The 5,415-nt window shown below is 46.1% G+C and overlaps 1 pseudogene; it reads left to right on the forward strand.

Moving 5' to 3' along the window:
• The first annotated feature begins 2,383 nt into the window (after positions 1–2,383).
• Positions 2,384–4,349, forward strand: LOC116637346 (annotated as a pseudogene).
• Positions 4,350–5,415: the final 1,066 nt, after the last annotated feature.

The following is a 5,415-nucleotide window of genomic DNA, read 5'->3' on the forward strand; positions in this document are numbered from 1 at the left end:
GACTCTTTGCCAAGGAAGATGAAAAATCAGCCTATGAAAAGATACTCAACATTATTAGTCATTGTCTCAATGCAAAATAAAACTAAAATAAGATACCACTACACAGCTACTAGAATGACTAAAGTGAGAAAAATAGGCAAAAAAACCCAAATACTCATAATAAATGTAGATAAGGATGTGGATCAACTGGAATCCTCATACCTTGTTAGTGGAAAACTAAAATGGCAGGGCCACTTTGGAAGACAGTTTGCCAATGTTTTATAAAGTTAAATATATATGTACCATATAATCCAGCTATCCCACTCTTGGGTATTTCTTCAGGAGAAATGAAAACACGTTCATACAAAAACCCATCTGAATGTTTACAGCAGCTTTATTTCCTCAAAAAATAAAAGCAACACTTATGTCCTTCAACTGGTATATATGTAAACAACTGTGGAACATTTGTATGATAGTAATACTTACAAATAAAAGGGAAGAAAAACTATTGAAAAAGTAACAACATAAGTATATTTCAAATGTATTTTGTTAAGTAAAAGAAGTCAGACCCCAAACTTACACTGCATGATTCCATTTATATGACATTCTGCCAAAGGCAAAATTATAGAAACTGAAAACATCACTGGTTACCAGGGGCTGGGGGTTGGGGTTAAACTGATTGCAAAGTAATTATAGGGAACTTTGGAGGGAATTTAAATTTTCAACATTTTGATTATGACAGTATTACTAGACAATAACTATCAAATTCAGGGAACAGAGTACAATGCAAAAATTATAGACTCTAAATTGAGAGAATATATTTAAAACAAAATCTATGAAAATATTAGTACATAGTATGTAAAAGATTTTAGAAAAGAGAATATTTAAAAATCAAATAGAAAAATCAACATGAGACGCAGAAAACATAGGAGAACCTAAATATATAAGGCAAATGTTAACAGATCTTAGGTGATAAATAGCAATAGAATAATAGAAGAATACCCCACTTTCAACAATGGACAGAAAATCACTAAGGAAACAATGGCTTTAAATGACACATTAGATTAGAAGGACATGACAGATATTTATAAAACATTCCTTCCAGAATTAGCAGAACACACATTCTTCTCAAGTGTACATGGAATATTTTCCAGATTATATGTTAGGTCACAAAACAATTATTAATAAATTTAAGAAGATAGAGATCATGTCAAGCATCATTTCCAACCACAATGGTATGAAACTAGAAGTCAATTACAAAAAGAAAACTGGACATTGACATATGTGGAGACAAAACAACATGTTACTGAACAACCAATGAGTCAAAGAAGAAATAAAAAGAGAAATAAAAAGAATCTTGAAACAAACATGGAGATACAACATTCCAAAACTAATGAGATCCAGAAAAAGCAGTTCTACAGCAAATTCATAGTGATAAACAGGTACACTTAAAAAAAAAAAAAAAAAAGGAAAAGCTCGAATAAACAATCTGACTTTATACCTCAAAGAACTGGAAAAAAATGAACAAAGTAAATCTTAGTACAAACAAGGAAACAAAGGTCAGTGAAAATAAATGAAATAGAGACCAAAAAATAATGGAAAAGATTAATGAGACTAAGGGCTAATCCAAACAAAACAGGCAAGCCATTAGCTAGATTTGCTAAGAAAAAAGAGATCAAAATACATAAAATTAGAAATGAATGAGACATTACTGTATATCATTTGATACACAAAATAATCAAATGATCATAAGGGACTGTTAGGCACACTTACATGCTAACAAACTGGACAATCTACAAGAAATGGACAAATTCCTAGAAACATGAAACCCACTCAGACTAAACCCTGAAGAAATAGGAAATCTGAACAGATGGATTACTAGAAAGGAAATTGAATCAGTAATCAAAAAACTCGCAATAAAGTCCAGGACCAGAGGCCTCTCTGGGAAATTGTATCATACTTTCATAAAAGAATTAACACCAATTCTTCTAAAACTCCTCCAAAAAAATAGAAGAGGAGCCCGCTATGGAGCTGGAGTCCCAGCCCAGGGCAAACTCTTGCGCTGGTAGCTGGCTGGGTGGAAACCACCCGCCCAGCCTCCCTGTGGTGACACTGCTCTCTGGTGAGGGAGGGCATTAAGCCCCCCTGAAATAGGGCTCTCTGCTTCACCAGGCACACATGAACCACCACAGCACCCACCTGGAAAACTTACTCCTAACCTCTGGCTCCCTTGGAGCTGGCAGTCCTCCTCCTCTCCTCACGGCCCTGTTCTACTCTGTCCCATGGTCCTGCCAGTAAGCGCCCAGGCCACAGGCAATGAGGAGGCATGCACGTGCAAGCCAAGGCACTATGACCAGGTCAAGGAGGCTGGGGCCTCCGGGGTCCTGGCCACCTGTCCCCCACCATGGAGCTGAGGCCCTGTTTGCTATGGGTGGTAGCAGTAGCAGGAGCCTTGGTCCTGCTGGCGGCCATGCCCTTGGCAAGAAGGTCTACACCAACACCTGTGTGGACATTCCAGGAGGCCTAGCTGTAGCTGTCAGCCTGGCACAGAAGCATGGCTTCCTCATCCTGGGCCAGATCTCAGCAACTATTACCACTTCTGGCATGGAGAGGTGACAAAGCAGTCCCTGTTGCCTCACCACCTGCAGCACAGTGGCTTGTAGAGGGGGCCTCAAGTACAGTGGCTGGAGCAGCAGGTGGCAAAGCATTGGGCCAAAAGGGATGTGTACTAGGAACCCAGGGACACCAAGTTTCCCCAGCCATGGTACTTGTCTGGCATCACCTAGTGGTACCTCAACATGAAGGAGGCCTGCGCTCAGGGCTACAGGAGTATGGCATTGTGGTCTCCATTCTGGATGATGGCATCGAGAAGAATCACCCAGACTTACCAGGCAATTATGATCCTGGGGCCAGCTTCAAAGTCAATGACCAAGACCCCGACCCCCAGCCTCAGTACACACAGATGAATGACAACTGGCATGGCACATGGTGTGCAGGACAGGAGACTAAGGTGACCAACAACAGCATCTGTGGCATAGGCATGGTCTACAATGACTAGGGACTTTGCAGCAGAAGTATAGAGAGTCTCACAGGGGCACCTAGGCCTCTGCCCCATTGGCAGCTGGCACCATCACTCTCACCTTGAAGCCAAAAAGAACTTTGCCTGGTGGGACCTCAAAGCCAGCCTACCTCATTGCTAATGACTGGGTCACCAATGGTGTGGGCCAAAAAGTGAGCCATTCATATGGCTACAGGCTGTTGGACACAGGTGCTATAGTGACCCTGGCTTAGAACAGGATGACAGTGGTACCCCAGAGGAAGTGCATCAGGGATATCTTCACTGAGCCCAAGGACATCAGGAAGCAGCCTGAGGTGCAAAAGACTGGGGGAGCTCAGCCATATCACACAACTGGAGCATGCAGTCCTGCCTCACCCTGTCTATAATCACCATAGCAACCTGGTCATCCACCTGGGCAGCCCCATGGGCACCTGCTCCACCTTGTTGGCTGCCAGGTCAGACAATTATTCCACAGATGGATTTAAGAACTGGGCCTTCATGATAACCCATTCCTGGAATGAGGACCCCTCTGGCCAGTGGGTCCTGGAGACTGAGAACACCAGCAAAGCCAACTGTGGGACACTGACTAAGCTCACCCTTGTGCTGTGTCATGGCCCTGAGGGTCTGCACACACCTCCTGAGAGCAGCGACTACAAGACCCTCACTTCCAACCAGGCCTGTGTGGTGTGCAGGAAGGCCTCTCCCTGCACCAGAAGAGCTGTGTCCAGCACTGCCCAACAGGCTTCAATCTCCAAGTCATCGATACACACTATAGCACTGAGAAAGACGTGGAGATCATCTGGGTCAGCGTCTGTGCCCCCTGCCACACCTTGTTTGCCACATGCCAGGGCTAACCCCCATGGACTGCCTCCGTTGCCCCCACCATGCCTCCCTAAACCCATGGAGCAGATGTGCTTTCAGTAGAGTAAGAGCAGCCTTGAGTCCCCAAGCAGCAGCTGCCCCTGGAGGTGGAGGTGGAGTACCGGCTAAGGGCAAACAGCAGGGCTGCTGCCCTCACATTTGCCTGAGGTGGTGGCTGGCTTCAGCTGCACCTTCATCATGATGGTTTTCATCACTGTCTTCCTGGTCCGACAGCTGCACTCAAGCTCAGCTTCTGGGGGTGAAGGTGTACGCTGTGGACTGTAGCCTCATCTTCTACAAGAGGCTTCCTCCACCTGAAGCCTGGCAGGAAGAGTGCCCATCTGACTCAGAAGAGGATGAGGGCCAGGGCAAGAGGGCCACCTTTCTCATAGACCATGAGCACCTATTGCCTGACCCTTCAAGCCCATCCCCCTCTTTGGGCATTTTTTAATTCATCAAAGTATATATATACATATTTTTTATCTTGGGACTGGGTTTGGAACCCAGATGGGAGGCAAGAGGGGCACAGACTGCTTCCTATCCTACCCTTGGACTGCCTGACTGCCTGAGGTGGGGTCCCAGGAGAAGCTGAGGGGAGGGGGAGGGCCTCACCCCATCTCCAGGGCCCCCTCCATGTGGAGAAAAGAGTGGGACATTTAAGGCAGCTTTCCAAGGTCCAGGTGCCAGCCAGAGTTCCCTGAAGAGTGAAAAGGGTCAGCCCTTCTCTTTCAGGATTCCTGACTTGGGCTGCAGCTCTTGCCCCTTCTCTGTCTCTCTAAAGCATTAATGGTCCCCCCACCCCCATCCAGGCAGCAGAGAGGCAGGCGTAGGAGGATTTTGAAGGAGAAGGAAGGCTACCTCTTCAGGTCTTTAGTATCCCCAATCCTGCACCACATGTCTGGTGAGCCTCAGGAGGTAGCAGTGATCAAAGGGAGGACAAGGCAAAGCAGGTGCTTTCAGGGTACACATGTGTATGCATGTGAGCATTTGTCCCTTTGCCCACCTGGCTGCCTACTGAACTTGGCTGGCCCGACCAAGCCCCATGCTGGTGTCCTGACCATCCTACCTTCTTGGGCCCTCTCCCTTTCTGCCAGGGCCCAAGTCCCTGTTTTCTGAATCCAGGGCTGCCTGGGCATTCAGTCCCAGAGCCCCTGGGTGGGTGGCAAGGAGGGACGGTGTGAGGATCACAGGAGTTGTTTGAGGATATATTTTCACTTTGTGATTATTTCACTTTAGACGCTGATTTTTAAAATATTTTTTAAAGATTTATTTATTTTAGAGAGAGAGAAAGAGCAAGCAGGGGGAGAGGCAGAGGAAGGAGAGAATTCTTAAGCTGACTCCCCACTGAGCACAGAGCCTGATGCAGGACTCAATCCCAGGACCCTGAGATCACGACCTGAGCTGAAATCAAGAGTCAGATGCTTAACAGACTGAGCCACCCAGGTGCCCCTTTTCTTTTGTATTTTTAGTGGGGGTAGGAGATGGACCACTGACCTTCCCACATCCACTGTCCACTC

This window comes from Phoca vitulina, unplaced genomic scaffold (assembly GCF_004348235.1).
Source record: "Phoca vitulina isolate PV1807 unplaced genomic scaffold, GSC_HSeal_1.0 scaffold14, whole genome shotgun sequence".
Taxonomy (NCBI): domain Eukaryota; kingdom Metazoa; phylum Chordata; class Mammalia; order Carnivora; family Phocidae; genus Phoca; species Phoca vitulina.